The 18,581-nt window shown below is 41.1% G+C and overlaps 1 protein-coding gene across 3 annotated transcripts in view; it reads right to left on the bottom strand.

Moving 5' to 3' along the window:
- Window positions 1–6,575, bottom strand: part of LOC137261107 (hemicentin-1-like) — a 102,914-nt gene extending 96,339 nt beyond the window's left edge. For 2 of the 3 annotated variants that reach the window (XM_067798785.1, XM_067798788.1), the window contains exon 1: window positions 6,509–6,575. The gene's annotated coding sequence lies outside the window, so the exon portion shown is untranslated. Of the gene's footprint in view, window positions 1–297; window positions 357–6,508 lie in introns of those variants that run through there. The other variant, XM_067798786.1, reaches the window with a different exon arrangement.
- Window positions 6,576–18,581: the final 12,006 nt, after the last annotated feature.

The following is an 18,581-nucleotide window of genomic DNA, read 5'->3' as shown; positions in this document are numbered from 1 at the left end:
TCAACTGGAAACATAATTAACAGCAAAATACTTATCATTAATTAGGTTATATAGGTGTTCTAATGCTCGACATGAACACTGCTTGTTCAACACATCCAGAATATCCTAACACTATGCTAAATTCAGGCGATTTATTTCTGTGGAAATAATTCCGTTATTTTTAAAGATATCAGTCCTTACACATCGAGTTATCAAATTCTGCAAAGAAATCCAATAATCCATCAGAAATGTGTACCGTTTGAAAAACAAAACTTATACTTCGCAAAAAGAGCAACAGAGAGTTCGAAAGGCACTTACCACATCAGCGTATTCCACAGCAGTGCCTAACAAATTTATCAGTGCACGGAACTCCAGGGGCAACGCAAAAGCGTCTACCGTGGTTGGTCTCTGCAACCGGGCTGTCGGAGGTACTCCCAAATGATACTGTATCTATTTTCGGTCAGGGTCGATCATTTTAAAGCAAACTTTCATATTCTCCAATCATTTCCTGTCTGACTCCGACGCCTGGTATGTATCACTCCTTCTCGTCGAGATTTCACAACTGACTATGAGAACATACACACAATACCTTATTCATATTCAGGGCGTAACGACATAATCATGTGTAATCGGAACATGTGTAATTGCACGTAACATTTTCCATCTGGCTCATTTACACCACGTGACTCAAGTTATGCAATTGATTAAATGTGATAGATCTCTTTGCAAAACAGAGATACTGGTGATATTCTTTTAATTATTACCGCGGTATAATGATATGTCATTATTAACTGTTCAAGTACCTATTTCCTCTTATTCTTTCCTTTTCCCCGGGGGATGTATTCCAGAATTCCATTTCATACAAGTCAGTCTGTAGAACATGCAATTAGGCAAGGTTACTGGTATCCGGTTTTCAACATCAAATAGCTTACATATAGGGCTTACAACGAAGCACGTGTATTCATAGTTTCTTGCAAGATCATTCTGCTTGCTACTGGTAGGACTCATACCATACGTTGAACCCATAAGTGAAGATCTTTCTACTTTCACTTTTTCTAACACAATGAGATTAAATGTAACGGTATTATATTTATTTAATGGTTGAGATAACACTTAAGTTGTGTCGAAAATCAATTGAACAAATACTCTGATGGCGGAGAATTGATTCCCCAGAACCGTTTTAAGTTTTTTAAGCAAATATTTCATCGTTTTATTTATTTTAGGTAAGAGACACATTTTCAGGCTGTACATTACAGAAATCCACAACTTATAATCTAAATTTGAGATTTCTAAAACTTGAGATTTGCAATTTGTTTACACAGCTTCTGATATTTGGTCTTAGTTGGTGCACATATTGTTTTGCTGGAAATGTCACATAATGCAGACATGACACGCGTGTTTATGATACATATGTGACAGGTAAGATGAAACGGGCTTCACGGGGACTTATAAGGCAAATTTAATGATTTCAAGGTATATTTTGTGACAAATACTTCTTTGGCTCTCTTTATACTGCCAGGCAAAGGAACAACAAGTTTCATTTTTTAACGTATTTTGGTCCGGCCTTGAACAGTCGACCTTCAGCTTTCCGAGAACAGAAGGCCATCGAGGGGGTACCATCTATCATGGCATAGCAACGGTACACATGTGTATCTTTGACACGTTATGTCCATCAGGAATGAACTGGGAACTATATCCCATCTTAGTTTCACGACAATGTTCCAGGCCGTCAACCACAAATTAAAAACAGAAATCAATAACGGACGTACGAATGTAATACTATACTCTTTTCGGATTCCGTCCATTCTTCTCTAGGAAGAATAGGACTCGACGTATTATCTTTTGTGGCACAAACCATTTGCATTATTTACTCAAGGAAGAAATTCCCTGAAACAATATGATAATGTTATGACTATGCACTGTGCCGCCCTGCTGTGTCACGATGACGTCACAAACAACGCCCCCTGCTGGGACCGCATAAAACTAGGCGTGGCTGAGAATGTATGTTCTCCATCACAATCGAGACATAAATCTACCCCCGCAGCGCAACAGAACCTGGGACAAAACCTAGCCCATTAATCCTTTCTCTAGTTCGACCTCCTATGCCCTATTTAAAGAATCATGTAGTCATGCAGCCTGTGTCGGTTAATTTTAGAACACGTGACCTACTTAACTTCCGGTGACATGCATTGGGTGCTAATAAGCGGAATTGGAATTATGATAATGATCTCCGCAAGGAAATGACCGAATCTGAATGGAATGGACATTTGCTGACCACTGGAAGGTTAAAGAGATAATTATACTGAAAATCTAATAAATGTAAGTGAAACTGCCTCAAATGTGTCTTAGTACATGTGAAATACGTGTCTTCTCTATATGTTCAGACAAATATAATTATCATCGTCGGAACTGTCATCTAAAATTGAATTATTCCGTTACTCTTACATCATGACGTAGGTCTTGTCCAAGTGGTCGATAAATTTCCAATATCATGTAGAGTTACAGGAGTCTGTGCTGTCATACAACTAATATAGTTAAATAGTTTCTGACGGTAGAGATGCATGCGTACACACAATGATGAGCATTAAATATAGTAATTACATACATAGCTCCGACGTCATGCTTCTGCTTTGCCATTAATGTCATTGAATATCGTTAGCTTTTTAAGATCTTGTGCACTAAAAACCAGTATATCTAGCTATTTTGTTGGAGTTCGCGTTTTCGTTTAAGAACAAGTAAAGAATCATTTGCCTGCATGTTATTAATCTTTGAAAGTTACCACAAAAAGAGGTTTGTGTTTTTGGCTCTCTTTAAAGTTTCAACGTGGGTATTTTAACAGCAAACCATCTTCATCTTTTATTTTTCTCATTTTACAAAACTCCATGTAACACAAACTCAGATAGTGAAAGGACCATAACACATGTACAAAGAACACAAAAACCACACACACAGAAAGAGTATGTTTAACACCAACTGCTTCTCATCAATGCGGATTGATAAAAACATGTTTATTTTCATGTAAAAACACATACTTTAATAGAATATTTGACTGTGGCCCTCTGTCGAACTATATGTGTGAAATAGTCGTTGAACGAATATGCGTGTAATTGTATAACATGCGACGCTCTGACATATGGTGTGTGTCAGGATTCTCGGGCTTAGCTTAGCACAGCATTTCTGACAGCTTACTGAGTGACCCCATTTCAGAAACCCATTTCTACTTAAATAGAGTGCCTACATAAATGTGTTATTGGTGTGTGTGACCTTGTTCTAACACGCTATTCTTCCATTCTCAACATTTTGTGTCACTCTATAAACTCGATGCACCCAAAAGCGTCCCCACGGTTTTAAAATTTAAAAGAAAATGGCGTTTCGAGTAAGAAAAAAATATCACGTGATAATCAATTGCAGAAAAGAAGGTTTTCAAGAACTAAACCACGTGTTCTAACAATCGATAGTTCGGATTCATCCAGACCACTCATGTGGGCTAACGTCATAATATTTACAGTTGTGACAGAAAAAATAGTAACTATTGTTATATTTGTTGAAAGACAGATGGCTAAACCTTTTAATAATCTAGATTGATGTCGATTTCATAAAGTACATCTCTTCCATTCATAGTGAATTCCACTAATAGCATACACAACAACAACCTAATTAAAAGTCCATATACACAACATCATTCTTGCCACTATAATTTAGATCATTCCCCGTTGGTGCCAGTAACACAACATCCCTATCTTCTTGATGAGTTTATAGTATCAGCTGAAAAACAAGCGACTCGGGGGAGGGAAAATGTGCCGATGTATTAGTCCCCCACACAACCATCAGGCGTGATGACACTCACGAGACAAGGCACCGATGTCAGAACAGAGAAGGCAGCGCGCTGAAATCAGTACATATATTTGTGAAACCCAATACCAACTACAGCCACTGTGCATTAGTATTTCACAAAAAGGTCGTGGAAAATAAAACTGACATGTATCCAAAAGCATCAGTATCACAACGTGAGTAGGCGAACAAAACGAAATACAGATCACTAGTGTTAATGTATTGTTCTGCGGTATTTCACAGAGTTGCACTAGTTGTATGAGTGTTCTAGGGAACCTTTGACAAAAATCAATCTTTGATTTCGAGGGTGAATACACACCCCAAAGGGCAAAGATTAGGAAAAGGGGTTATATATTTCTTTCACGATTATGATTGTGAACCACCACAAGCGGTCATGAAACATCCACCATACCCTGCCGAGCTAACCATTTGTCACACGCATACACCAGCCTCTGAAGTGAAGAATAACTGATGATAAAAATATCACCTTAGTGATGAAAGTGACACGAAGTGGTTATATATAACTGCACATCTCTCTCCGAAATCGTCACGTTATTCATTCGGCTCACAGATGATGGAACCGACATCAAGACACTGAACCAAAGATGAAAAGAGGATGAGACATTTACCGTTCGCTATGGCTTATTCCTCTTACTGAAGATTAACATAAAGCCTGTCTGGAGAGAACAGAGCCATGGATGATAATCCTCTCACTGAAATAGACATGCAACAAATTGCTTTTATGCCACTCAGTAGGTGGGCGAGAGACGAAATGAACGCGACATACATCACACCGTGGTCAGTGTTACTAAGCCAGCGTCTGTCGTGAGACTGTGCAATTGACAAACGGCCAACGAAACCACAATTCATGATTGTTGGGAATCAATTGTGAAACGTTTCACTGAGTTATATCGCAGATGTTTATTTATACGTTTACTTAACGTGCTGGGAATTGCTTCATAAAGGAATAACAGGATATGTATTCAAAGCGGTAGAGGATGTAATAGTGTGTAATAGACGTAAATGCTCATTTTAAAAATAATGATATATTTCATATGCAATCGGTGCAATGTTACATATTGGCCGTAACCACCAACGCCACATCATGAAATGAACGCCACACGCTCCCAGCTCGAGAAATATCTAGCACGACCCGTTGTCCTAACAACCGACGTTTCCAGTATATGGCCTGTTATATAACCACGACGGCATTTAGATACATTGCAGTAGCCCTGTACTTTCTTTCAACAGCTGCAATAAGATGGCGTGGAAAACGCTCCAAATAGCTTCCTAATATTCGCGAAGGTCACAGGAGCGACACGGATACCATGCTCAATACACCAACCATCTTGGGTTTCCGTTTACATCGGGTCGCCTCACGATAATATCATACGTCTAAAAAACGTTTGATACACAGCGTTTTCAAAGCATAAACTATTCCAGGACGTGACAAATGGAACTGGGCTTTAAAGTAGTTCAAAAGAAATCCGATTACTTCTTTACCGTCAAATTCATTAAAAAGTGGAGAAAGTTGCTCTTTCAACTTACATTTTGGAACAATGTTCTTGAACAGGCACCATGGACGTTAAACAGCGGATAAGGAAAATACGTTGTGAAGTCCTATCGGTTTACGTCCCCGCCCGAGAGCAAATCTCACGGGAGGGGCTCAGGGGTGGGGGCTGCGTTATCTCGGGGGTAACCAGGGCTGGGTAGGAAAATAACTTCTCTGGTTACCACAGTTCTGTTTCAACCACTAAACCTATTAACTTTGTCCTGAATAAAACTTACGCTCGCTAGTGTGGAAGGAATTAAATAACATGTTTTCATGAGATTGAGATTATTTTGAAATGGGCAACGTTTGGGATTAAAATTCAAAACTGAACAAAGGTTGAAATGAAAGTTCGCATGAGAGTAGTTTTCTCACTGGAACCTTGATTCCGTATTTCGTTCCGTGTTTGTTTCTGTAGCCCTGGGCGTTACAGTGTAGAACGCCAAACTAAACTATGACAACCGTCAATAGAAGTGATTTCATCTCAAAGGGCAAATGGAGTGAAGGATCTCATAAAAGAAAATCTCCCGACATTTCCCAAAGAAATTCCTCAAGGGCGTGCCTGATATTCTCCCAATCTGCGTACCATGATCATCCACAATGACTTGCACTCACATTGTAGTCCTCTTCTAAAAGTAGCATAGCATTTCGTAAGTCATAACTGCCTTCTTCACAGGAAAAAAGTCCCCAGGAAAAAACGAAGCCTGGCTTCAGCGCGCGGTTTAGACACATTCCACAGTAGTGTATAACCAGTGGTTTAAAAACCGGTTTCCAGGCTCTGAATCTCAAAGTCTCTTAACTTGTTGAAACAAAGCTTAAAGCCTGAAACTTTGGAGTAGAGCTTGTCACTTTCATACCCCGACCAAAACCTTCATCGTTTTTTACTGTATAGAAAACATGGTGGTAGCAAGAAGCACCAAAGGGGACAGCGTGTGTGCAAGTATTTTGTGAGGAGGGAAAGAGGCTGTCGACAGTGGGTGATAAGACGCCGGTGCCCCCATCCCCCATCGATAGTCAAACACTAACAAGAAACATAAGGAAAGCTTTTAACACCACGCCACACATTCAAAACAAGCACATCATCATAGCAAGAGCTTCAAAAGCAATATTGCGCAGTTATATCCGCAAGAAATGTTAATTTTGACCTACCGTAGCGGTTCCCTGCTTTTCCCTACTCCGCCATGTCTAAGAGTAAGACCGATGTGGAAACGACGTGATACTAAAAATAGCATGGGGTAGCCCTGCGGAGAATCTATGGCTGTATTTGGCTATCGGAGCGGGGCTTGGAACAGATCGCGCCAGCATAGTAGCGGATAAGTGCGCGGGGGTCCTTCAAGCACACTCGTTCTTCCCCAGGGGTCGGGCTGACGGCCCGGGGGTTAGGACTAACATAGTTTTAATGAAAGTTTATTACACTCAGAAGCAATGTTTTATCTAAAGTGGTAAGCGAATGATGACGATGTGATTTCTATTTCAAGAGCTTGGCAATGAAACTGATATAGCGGGCAATGATACGAATCATGGCCGACAGGCGGGGATCGGTTAATGGTGATGATGAACTTCACGCGATGGTGACTTTTTTGTATTGAGGCTTATCTATCGATTTCAAAAGTGTTCGTACAAACGCTGCACAACAGTTTTCTTGTGGTACATCTTCGACGTGGAAACACTGACGGGGTGGTCGCTGCCGTTGAAGATTGAGTTTTGATTACTGTATTAACACAAAGTAGTAAAGGAGACGTTTTCAATGTGGTGACACGAGGAGGGTATCAGTGATTGCATTGTCAATATTTGTGTTTTAATTAGTAATGTAATAGGTACCAGTTTCATTGTAATTGTTTAAGTGGCAATACTAGTATTCGAAGTGGCAATAGTGACGGAAGAGGTAGTAACGTAAGTAGCAATAGTGAGGAAATATAAGTGGTTGAAATACCATGTGTTATACCATGTGTTATACCATGTGTTACACCATGTGTTATACCATGTGTTATACCATGTGTTACACCATGTGTTATACCATGTGCTACACCATGTGTTATACCATGTGTTACACCATGTGTTACACCATGTGTTACACCATGTGTTACACCATGTGTTATACGATACTTGTTTTGTCGGAGACAATGGTTGCAGAAGGTGCAATACTACTGGTTAAAGTGATTCAGCAAGCAATAGCAATAGATGTTTTGAAGTGAAAACATTATTGTTCTAGTGCTAGTAGTGACAATAGTATTTTCACAAGTGGCAACTATAGGTGAAAAGTGGCAATGTTAGTGGTTCAAGTAGCAGGAGTAATCAGTCAAAAGGCAACAGAAGCGATTCGAACTGTAGTAGTAGTTGTTCGGCTTACAAATATTAGTAGTAGTAGTTCAGGTTGCAATAGTAGTGGTTTACGTTGCAGTGACAGTAATTCGGTTGCAATAGTAGTGGCAGTACACGTTGCAATGACAGTGGTTCAGGTGACAATAATAGTGGTTCGCGTTACAATGAGAGTAGTTCAGGTGACAAAAGTAGTGGTTCACGTTGCAAAAGCATTGATTCAGGTGATAACAGTCGTGGTTCACGTTGCAATAGCATTGATTCAGGTGATAACAGTCGTGGTTCACGTTGCAATAGCATTGATTCAGGTGATAACAGTCGTGGTTCGCGTTGCAGTGACGGTCGTTCAGGTGACAAGTGTAGTGGTTCACGTTGCAATAGCCGCTGTGGTTCAAGTTGCAGTTATTGTTCAAGTGTCAGTAGTAGTAATTCAAGTTGCAATAGCACTTGTTCACGTTGCAATAGCCGTGGTGTATTTGGCAATAACAGCGATTAGTACTAACAGAAATCAATCAGTTGGTTATACAATATAGATGTGATTGAAGTAACATCCATTGTGGGTGAAGTGGGTAAAGCAGTGGCAGTAGTGGTAACAGTGGTAATATCGGGGGTTCTGGTAACATAATATCGATAGAACCTGTCGTTGAGATAGAAGTGCCTGTGGTAGAGATAAAAGTACCCGTGGTAGAGATAGAAGTGGCAGTGGTAAAGACAGAAGTAGCAGTGGTAAAGATAGAAGCACCTGTGGCAGAGACAGAAGTACCTGTGGTAGAGATAGAAGTAGCAGTGGTAGAGATAGAAGTAGCAGTGGTAGAGATTGAGGTACCTGTGGTAGAGGTAGAAATAGCAGTGGTAAAGATAGAAGCACCTGTGGCAGAGACAGAAGTACCTGTGGTAGAGATAGAAGTAGCAGTGGTAGAGATAGAAGCACTTGTGGCAGAGATAGAAGTACCTGTGGTAGAGACAGAAGTACCTCTGGTAGCAATAGAAGTAGCAGTGGTAGAGATAGAAGTACCTGTGGTAGAGATAAAAGTACCTGAGGTAGAGACAGAAGTACTTCTTGTAGGGATAGAGGTACCTGTTGTAGATATAGAAGCAGCAGTGGTAGTGATAGAAGCAGCAGCGGTAGAGGTAGAAGTACTTGTGAGAGATAGAAGTAGCAGTGGTAGAGATAGAAGTACCTGTGGTAGACATAGAAGTACCTGTGGTAGAGGTAGAAGTACCTGTGGTAGAGGTAGAAGTACCTGTGGTAGAGATAGAAGTAGCAGTAGTAGAGATAGAAGTTGAGAGAAAGGTAGAATCTTTTCTTATGATAATATCTTTGTAGCTAGTACAGATGTTTCGCTACTACCACTACTGCTACTACTACTACAACCACTACTACAACTAGTACCACTACATCTACTAAGGCAACAGTTACTACAACTGCTACTGCTTATTATCAAATCCTCCGCAACCAGTCACTTGTATCCAAACCAATTCGCACACATAAATAAACACTTATCGCGAAAGCGGTCTCATCTTGTCTAAACGTGTGTCGGATACAAACAACTAGTATATTTACATAATTGAATGACAGCTATCGACAAGCCTTTCTGTCTGTTTACATGTCAGTGACACGGGCCCCAAGCTTCCACTTACCATATCGCCAGACATGTACTACATTTGATAACTTGCACGTGAAAGTACTCGCGAGTGATGTGCGCATGACATGCGAAGTGAATTAACGATGACAGAATGAAATCAACTGAGATAATCAAGTCGTTATTAGCTCAGATAAAGGTATCAGATATTTGGTTAAGGGGCCTTCTCAACAGTATTTGGGGAATAAATATAACGAAACATAACCATTTGTATCCTTTACTTTAGATTGTTTCGCCGACGCTAAAGGACGATACGGACAGTAACGCTTAATCTCTGAAATATATAATAAAATTGTGAAAGAGAGAGAAAAGTATATTTGAACTGAGTGGGTACAGTTTTAAACCGCTTTTAGCAATATCCAGGAGAACACCAAAGATGGGGTTCACACACTGCCCCCTTATGGAAAATCAAACCAGTTTGACGAGCGGATGCTTGACCACTACGCTAGGATCCAAACCGGCAAATCCCCCTGTGCACTGTCTACACTCGCTTTTTTGTGCTACGTAGTAAGAGCGCACAAACGTGAAAATATACTACCGACAGAAAATAAGGGAACCAAGAAATTGAATGTAGATGACTTTGACTGTGACAGGGTCCGTTATCGTGGCGTATCTCCCAAACGCAACATCCAATGACAATGGAATTTCGCATAATGCATGCCCAGCACGTGCTACACGTGCACACAGACGTTACTTCTGTAAATGTACTGGAGAAGTCGCAATCGCTAATGCAATAGAGATTAACACTTACTGACAGAAATGCCTCCGAGGCAGTATCTCGGTGAAGCAACAAAATGGAGAATTGTGGGGATGATAGAGAGGGGGACATCATTATGTGAAGTTGCCCGGCAGATGGGTAAATCAAAAAGTGTAATTTCACGCCTGTGGGATAAGTACCGTCAAACGGGTGGCGTTGCAACGAGATCTGGGCGTGGTAGACCAAAATCAACGACACCACGACAGGATCGTCTCATTACGTTAATTGCTCTACGCGATAGGTTTAAATCGGCCCCTGCCATTAATAGAGAATTCCGCACACTCACTGGAAGACGCATTTCAACCTCAACCGTTAAAAACCGACTCTATCAAACTCGTCTGAAAGCAAGACGTCCTTTTACGGGTGTCACCCTTTCAGCTCACCATAAGCGCCAAAGATTGGCATGGGCTAGGCAGCATCAGGAACGGGCTATGCACCACTGGCGTTACACCATGTTCTCTGATGAGTCAAGGTTTTGCCTACGATTCACAGAAGGCAGAAAACGTTGTTGGCGTCGGAGCGGGGAGCGATATGCCAGAGCAGCAATTCTTGACCATGATCGATATGGAAGTAGAGGTGTGTCATGGTGTGGGGTGGGATTACACATGACAGACGATCAGATTTGGTCATCATTAACGGAGCCATGACTGGTCAGCAATACGTTGACCAAATATTGCGTCCTGTTGTGGCTCCATTGGTTAGAGTTATCGGCCGAAATTTTGTATTCCAAGATGATAATGCCAGACCACATCGGACCCGAATTGTCTCTGCTTATCTCCGACAAGCAGGTATCCAGACATTGGACTGGCCCTCTAAGTCCCCAGACCTGTCCCCATTTGAACATCTCTGGGACGTTCTTGGTCGAAGGGTGTACACCAGGGACCCAGGGCCCGCCAACCTGGCCCAGCTTGGTGCAGCTCTCCAAGAGGAATGGCGGGCAATACCACGGGCAACCATCCGGAAATTGATTAACAGCATGCCATCAAGGTGCCGTGAATGTGTTGCCCAACATGGTGGACACACCAGCTATTGAACTTGACGCCTAAAATTGATTTAGTGGATATTTAAAGCAGTTTCAAATTCGCTATTATTTCATTAGTTCCCTTATTTCTTGTCGGTAGTATATTATGAGGCAAGAGCTGTGAGACAGTCCGGGATCAAAATGGTGTCTATTTCATGGTGGTAAGCTGCAAAAGACAAGACAAAATCGAAATTGGATTTGACTAAACTGTTACAAAGGTTATCGAGAGGTTACCAGGCACCAATACTCTGCAAACATAGGGCCAAAACAAAACCAGGAGCCGTATCAACTACGTCTAATGAATGATACCTGTTTCTTGTTTTTTTCTAATCATGTCACCGTTAAAATGAGTGTGTAGACTTTCTTACGTGCACGGTAGTGTACTTTGTGATGATCCGAATTAGTACTGGCCATGCTTGTCACTCATGCTTGTCACGAAAGAGGACAAAGGGGATCGGGTGGTCAGGCCTGCTGGTGTTGGGTAATGCATCGTATCGTAACAACACAGATCGACGTGAATGATGTCAATCAATGGACCAAACTTGATTATTTACAGACGATATATAGCTGGAACATTGCTCAGTGTGGTGTCACACACCAAACAGATGAACGGAAGTTTTCAATTCAGAATCAATGACATTGGAATAAACTTTCCGTGAAAGGATACTCTGTGAATAGAATGATATTTCTGAATACCCCTATAAAAATAGTAGTTTAATTTTTGCTTGAATACATTTGTGTTGAAGATAAATGCATGTACAACATAATAATTTTAACATATGGCCAAGTTTATAAATGTATTGTATTACCAACTTTGCAATTTTTTTTTTTTTTCTTTAGCGAAATTTATTGTACCGGGCTACAAGACAAAGAAGTGATCACAGCCAAAGCTTGGAAATAGAAATTCTACACTCAGGAAAGATAATACGGAAAATGCACCGATTGTTCGGAAAATACTCCTTCTCGTCAAAAAATGAGTATGTATGGACGTATCACTGCATTGTTTAATATAACCTGAACGATATGACATTTACACGGAACCCATGTAGAGATACTGTTTTCAGAAACATATGCACCATAAAAATGTTTTCATAAAAGTCTATGCTGAACCGATGCTTCGAAGACTAATGGCAGATGTTGAAGAAGTGCATACCGTCTGTTAGTCAGTTATTTTCATCTGTAATTTGATACTGTGATGTAAAGAGTATGCAGGTGCTTTTCTTGTTGTTTATGCGAATCAGTAACAGGCAAAGTGTGAGTTGCACGGTTGCAAAGAAACGTTCAGTCGCCAAGGAAACGTTCTTGTTTTTCTTTGTTAGTTGTTCGACGCCGCACTCAGCAATATATTCCATTTTATATATAAAATAGAGTCTGGGCCAGACAATCCAGTGATTGACACCACGATTATCCGCCAACGTAACCGATATACGCTGACTTGTGTGACCCAAATCAGTGAGCTTGAACACCTCATCCCGTTGACTCCTCTTACGAAGGGCAGGGAACTAGCCCAGGGGTTAAGGCGTTCGCCCATCACGCTGAAGCCCCGAGCTCGATTCTCCACATGGGTACATTGCCTGGATCCCGTTTGTGGTGTCTCCCGACGTGATATTGCTGGAATAATGCAATAAGCGGCGTAAAACTACACTCATTCACTCACTTCTCTTACGACAAACGAGTTGCTGTAGGTGCGTTCTAACCCGGATCGCAGTGAGTTTAGTAAGTGGGTAAGGAGGCGCGGTGGAGGCAGTTGAGAGTGGAGGCAGTTGCGAGGTAAGGCAGTTGTGATTGGAGGCAGTTGTGAGTGGAGGCAGTTGCAAGCGGAGGCAGCTGTGAGCGGTGGCAGTTTTGAGTGGGTTAGTGGTGTTTCTTCTTGGTGTCTCTTCGACAGTGGCGGTCACAGGGCCAGTCTTTTACTGCCATGCTGCTCAACCGAATTTTACGTAAATTTGGAAATATGAAACCACCATGGTCACGAAATCGTGGTTTGAATTTCAACTGCCGTCCTCCAGCTTGCAAGATCATTTAACAAAGAACCACACATAAGTGCTGACTGTCACTGTCCACCCGTTTGTGGTTGCTACACTTTCACCAACACTTCGAACCATACAGACCTGTACTGACACATGTAACTACTGTTTATGATACAACAAATTGTGACCAAAATGGACCACATCGACTTATATTTCTTAATCGAGTAATTAGCCTTTCAACAAATTAAAGATCTTGTTATATAAGTATTTCGAGACAGGGGTTTCGAGTTATCTCTTCCGTAAGTAATCACAAGAAAAACAAACGACAATATCGATCATGGTTTCTTTTATCCCAGTATTATGCGGTTAACCCATAGTTTCGTAAGAGTTACCTGCACTTGGTGTATCCGAAAACTATACTTGAGAAATGAAGTGCAAGATGTCATGGTTTAATACAATCGAAACCTTTATTTTGTTTTATTTTATTTTATTTTATTTTATTTTATTTTATACGAATTTAATGACATGTTCTATGACCTTTTAAGTGTTACAGTCACCACAGTAATCTGATTAACGCCCCTTGAGGAGAGTATCATTGATGCCTGTGATATTGGGGTGTTAATTATCATTAGCGGAGACCGAAGGATCACACCAGTATAAACAAAACATTGCATATTTCCGTTCATAGTCACAAGATAATGTTATCCATTCGTAGATCTTTTAAAATGACCTAATAAAGCTGCATGTTTTTACCTTATCGATATATGTTTATGAAAGAGGGTCGGATCGTTATTTGTATCTTCCCGTTAAACTAGGCTAAATAAAAAAGTGAAATAGTTCTCGGGCATCGGCGCGTCACTTTGATTTGTGCGTAACAATTTTTGTTGTCATTTAAACAAAATAATGTTGCCGCGTCCCGCTCGAGCCAATTTGTCCACTACAAGAATGAGTGTCTATTAGAACGAGTGTGGCTGAATTAACAGATTAACACGAGCTAAACTTTCCAAGCTGAATTTCTGTGAGAAAAAGATAAAAATGTATTCCTCCCTCGTCACTTTTTGTTCTGTCAAAAATTAAACTATAACATTCTACCATCCTAGACACTTTTGAAGAATGAGCCAGTGAAACATTTAAATTTTGTGATTCAGCCTTAAACGTATCGCATAGGGCTACTGCGTATTTGATGGTCAAGCCTAAAGACCGTTCCCAAAGGGTGTGAAGTTTATGATGACAGAGATCACTGGGTTGTCTGGTACAGTCTTGAATATGTACAGGGTGGTGGGGTGGCGTTGCGGTTAAAACGTTCGCTCGTCACACCTGAAGAACCGGGTTCGATTCCCCATGTGGTCTCAATGTGTGAAGCCCATTTCTGGTGTCCCCCGCTGTGATATGTCTGAAATATTGCCAAAAGCGTCGTAAAATTCACTCACTCACTCGAATAATTACAGGCCGCAATCACACGATAAGAATATTGCTGTTTACAGCGTTAAACACCGAACTAATCGGGTACTGCGCCACTTAGAAATCGGTTGTAACAGTTATAATTAACTGTTCTTGGGGAAGGATGCTTGATCTCGGTGATCTCAATATCCTTACAGTAACGAGCAAACTATGTGTATATTTTAACAGTAGACCAGCTATTAATACCCATATCAGCTGATCGAAAGAGTAAATAAGCATTGTATACTGTTCTGTGTCCCCGGAAGGGGATTATAATACGATATGTTAGAGTAACACATCCGTGATAAATGTGACCAGATCGACGGATAACAATAGTTACTCCACAAACGAAGAAAGGTCAGGGGATGTGTAGTGCAAGTTTGGAATGTACAAAATTAGTTTCAAAGGGCAAATATAATAGGGGGATCTGAACCATTTACTGGGAAGGAAAATGTTTGAAGTAAATAAATTTCAAATTCTACCCTAAGTGTAAACAATCTCGTAAAGAGGGTAAATATCAATAGTTGTTGTCAGATATAATTATGTACATTGGCTGAAATGAAAGCCATTTAATTGAAATGTTAATCGGCTGACAGCCCAAGCTGCTGCTGCTGTGTGTGTGTGTGTGAGAGAGAGAGAGGGGGGGGGGGGGGGGGAGAGAGAGAGAGAGAGAGAAAGAGAGAGAAAGAGAGAGATATTGTTCGTTCGTGTTGTTAATTTGATATTTTGATGTTTTTGGAGTCGTAACGAGGCCAGGACTTCCGGTGAGTTATCAACATGGACGTGACTACAAATACACGGTGTCATTCTGACATGTAACTGAAACGTTCAATTGCTTACGCTGCGAAATTTCAGAGCTATATGATCACCAAAGTCGTCGTCCTCATCATCAGCGGAGGAGCTTCGACGACAGCAACGTCATCAGCTTCCGCAACATCACCACCAGCAGCCAGATGCAAGATTGTTTGTGATCTATATCATTATCGTTGTCCAGTGGACAACAGCTGAATGCCCTCGACTTATTTCATCATCACATAACCTAACCTCCCGAGACTGCGCGATTGCCATCACTGGCCCAGCTAATTGGAGTAAACAAAGGCTGCGTAGATATATACTTGATCTCAGGATATGGACCAACTTCCCACACACCCCACCCCCTAACACCCACACATTCTCAGTATACTGAGAACCCCAAGGATTTGTCACCAACTGTCCGAATGAAAGAGGGAAATTAGGGCTACTTGATAACGAGACTGCCCGCATCACACGTTCAGTGACGTCATATTACATCATCGCTCAGTTTATTGACTTTCTGGTTCAATTTCCGTTTTAACACTTACGTGATAAATTTCACGATTGTGTTACGATTCCTAATACTGTTGTAACAAATGTTTGTGTTTTGACTTTGTGTTGACTTGATGTTTGTGTTTTGACTTTGTGTTGACTTGATGTTTGTGTTTTGACTTTGTGTTGACTTGATGCTTGTGGTTTGACTTTGTGTTGACTTGATGTTTGTGGTTTGACTTTGTGTTGACTTGATGTTTGTGTTTTGACTTACTTGTATAGATGGTTGTTACTTAAATACTAGACAGATGTTGTGAAGGTGGGATTGGCGGATGTTGAGCTCGCTGGTGTGTATGGAGATCGATGGAAGTTAACGCTGAAAACAAACTTTTCATTGCGTGTGGCGTGAAAAGCTAACATTCCTATTTTGGTAAAACCTACTGCTGGTAGTGAATTGTTGATAAGATTACGGAAATGCTAACAGTTATAACACTCTATAAGTTCTCTGTTTTCACTTGTTTGTTGTTTAACGCCGCACTCAGCAAACATTCCAGCTGTATGGCGGCTGACAGGAAGGCTGACAGGCTGGACCAGACAATCCAGTCAGCGACGCATCGATCGATGCATTTGGTAAACAATGACATGTGTGAACCAGGCTCAAGCCTGGCCACCTGATACAGTTAGACTCTTTCTCTGAAAATAATATGTATTGTGTCGTGCGTGTGTGTGTGCGCGCGAGCGATCCCGTGGTTACAATTTGTAACGTGACCGATGGTTGTGTCAGCAGCTCATTATCGTAGATAATCACAGATAAAAAATAAAGCTTCTTGAAATTAAACACTGGACCTGACCCACGGTAATGAGTACAAAAGAGATCTCGCGAGATGATACGCGATTTCAAGAAATTCCAATGACGTCATTGGCGCATCACGTACACCTATCAACCAGTGATCGCGTAACGTACCCTCATCCCAGAACAGATACAACCCCACACTCACAGCAGCATAATTCCTAAACATTGCATGATGAATATAAATCCTCAGGGTCTCGGGGGTAATGGGGTCTATAATTTAATATAAGCACCAATGGCTTCCGTAAATGCTTAGATGCCAACCCCGATAGTCTGGGACGAGAAGCGGCTGTCCTGCGAGGGGTCCAAGCGGTTATTCCAACATAAACTGTGCTATAATCAATATAGCCAAAGACACTGGAGAAATGTGGCGTGATTAATAATACCCCTGACATTTGTCTTCGATGTTTGGATAAACATCTCGTTTGAATTAGAACAGTGTTATTGACGCAGCGCGAATAACCTTTTGTTGTGTGTCTTTTGCACCAAAACTGCAAAAGAACCATAAATACAGAATCAGTTCCTGTGTGCTGCAGACACTTGCAGTGCTTGGCATTCAAATCACGTTAAACAGTTTGATATAGGGTTTACTAATTCAGGGTCAAATGTAATGTTTTGAACCATGTGGTATACTCTTTGGGTCATGATCTATAAAGCGTTCATAATGTTACGAGCTATCATAACTGTATCTACTGTTATAAAGGCAGGGAGCTTCGTTTTTAATTTACGATTGAAACAATTGGGAGATATATCGGGGTCAGTGTAAGTTGATTTATCATGAGAGCATCACCGGTTGCGTTTCCTTATGGCCCTAATTGTGTGTTCTGTAATCGCTTTTGAATGACGGTTGACGTATGACGTGAAATGTGCATGTGTACAATTTGCAACTTGACACCATATGCACGTGTATGGGGTTTCTCATGCGTTGTATATAGGGGTGGTGATAATGAGAAATGGATGTGCGTTCATAAGGTAGGAAAGATTTGTTATCACTTATATTTCCAATCCACACAGTCTCACGGTCCCTGAACCACATTATTTTGCCTAACGCCAAGCCTTCTCTGCAGTGCCTTAAATGAAGCAAGTCTAGATCTCCTTAGCTTCTGAATTTCTGGTCTCCCTGGGTCTCCTTTTCAGTTGAAATGGGTTTGTTTGTTACAGTCAAAATTATACATATTCAGAGACTAAGCCTTAGTCTAGTTCCCCTACTTTTTTGAAGAGTTTAGTTTGTCAAGGGTTTACGAATGACGTAGCGCTACGCACGCTTTGTGGATCGGGGTCCAGACTACCAAGGTTTTGTTTACTTGTCCGGAAAGGGCGAGTGATTCTAAACTAAGGGCACAATTCCTTTTTCTGTAATTGTGCTCGGGCGTTGTGTGTGCGCGTGCGCGTGTGCGTGTGCGTGTGCGTGTGCATGTGCGTGTGTGCACGAATACGTGCGTGAAACACTCTATTCACTATACCATGGACACAATCAGTTATCAGGGCGGATGTACCTGAGGGAAATCGTTATTAGGTCACTGAACGATAGTGTACATGGTACATGTGGTCTTTGTCAGTGAATTCCATCAGCAAGAGTGTTTTCATCCGACGTCATTTATGAGACGTTTAATGCCATGAGGCCTCCGACATCTCACGAGAGTTCCGCAGTAGGTAGTAATGAGGCAGCCACTAAAAACATTGTATAATTCGCGCTGCATAATGGTGAATATCATTCACAAGTAGTTTTTCAACATGGGCACTAGTGAACCAATTTGTTAAGCCGTCATCGAGCAGAATATTTTAGCTGCAGGCAAAGTCAGACTAAGAACTGACATGAACATATTTTACTTAAATGAAAAACGGTTCTTCAGTATTTATATGACATATCATGAAAAGGCGTCCAGGGACTTTCTTCATTTTCAGAAACTGTGGACATCTAGATTTGTCACATATTCT

The sequence above is a fragment of the Haliotis asinina genome, chromosome 14 (genome assembly GCF_037392515.1).
Source record: "Haliotis asinina isolate JCU_RB_2024 chromosome 14, JCU_Hal_asi_v2, whole genome shotgun sequence".
In the NCBI taxonomy this organism is placed as follows: Eukaryota; Metazoa; Mollusca; class Gastropoda; order Lepetellida; family Haliotidae; genus Haliotis; species Haliotis asinina.
Note: the sequence above shows the minus strand (reverse complement) of the source record. Positions and strands in the feature narration are given on the sequence as shown.